We start from the raw sequence: 1,110 nt of genomic DNA, 5'->3' as shown, positions 1-1,110 counted from the left end.
TTCCATATTTGCCCCTCCATCTGTTCCACAATTCTATCAAACCCAAATCTGACACAAGACTCGATTAAAAAAAAATATCAAATAGAACAAGCAAATAAAAGAACACCAAAACAAGTATCGAACATCAACCTGATACATTAGGTGGCAAGTTAACATCATCATTCAGCTTAGCCACCGGTATATCAAATTCGTCAGAGGGCAACGACATAGCAAACTTTCCAGAACTACCCATACGACTCAACCTGGGGGACAGCGGGTCGTCGGAACAATCCGTGGTTGCCGAAGGGGATAAAAAGTCAGAGGGGTTATAACTGCCGACAGGAACAGAAGAGTCAGCAGCTCGGGGATCGCCGAGAGGGGAGAGGAGCGGGGCGTGGGGGTAGTGGCGGACAAGGTCGGTGGATGGCTGGCGAGGTGGCGGGATCATAACGGGGGACAAGGCAGGGGGGGGGGGAGAAATGTCGGATACCGGAGGGGACGAGGATGTGGGGTCGGGTGGACCCGATTGAGAGCGCTCGGGCGGGGCCGGGGGAGCGAAGAATCCGACGTGACGGACCTTGGGGTCGCTGACGGTTTGTGGGGGGGGGGGTGGGGGGGGGGGGGGTTTGAGGGTTTAGATGCGAATGATGGGATTGGGAGTTCGTGTACCTGTCGCTGGTAGTTTTGTTTGGAATGAAAAAAAGAAGTAGAAGAGTGGTAAGATGGGACGCAGGGAAATTATGGTGGGGTAGAGTCGCAGGAGAAAACGGCCAAGAATTACGAATTTACAATTGGTATGTTGCAGTGATATATATTTCTGAAAAGCTATTCGTATTTGTATTGAATACTGAGATACGGTACGATACATTATTAAATACTGTTCAATAACGTATTTTAGTATTTAGAAATATTAAACAAATGATTACTCCAAATAAAAATTCATATTAAACTCTTTAAATACAAATTATGTGTGTAGAAAGAAAAAAAGATAATGAAATAATTTGTATCAATATATACTCTTAAATCTTAATTGCACTACGTTATTTAATATTTTCATCAATTAACTTTTTTTTCCTACGATTTTAGCTAACACTATTTAATTAGCATATTTATTGTATATTATAAATTATA

General features: G+C 43.1%; 1 protein-coding gene across 1 annotated transcript in view; it reads right to left on the bottom strand.

The window, feature by feature from the left end:
* LOC105167493 (translation initiation factor eIF-2B subunit delta) overlaps positions 1–576 on the bottom strand; it is a gene marked incomplete in the record, with an annotated part of 4,423 nt that extends 3,847 nt beyond the window's left edge. The window contains 1 exon segment of the mRNA XM_011087250.2: positions 130–576.

The sequence above is a fragment of the Sesamum indicum genome, linkage group LG8, assembly GCF_000512975.1.
Source record: "Sesamum indicum cultivar Zhongzhi No. 13 linkage group LG8, S_indicum_v1.0, whole genome shotgun sequence".
Taxonomy (NCBI): Eukaryota; Viridiplantae; Streptophyta; class Magnoliopsida; order Lamiales; family Pedaliaceae; genus Sesamum; species Sesamum indicum.
Note: the sequence above shows the minus strand (reverse complement) of the source record. Positions and strands in the feature narration are given on the sequence as shown.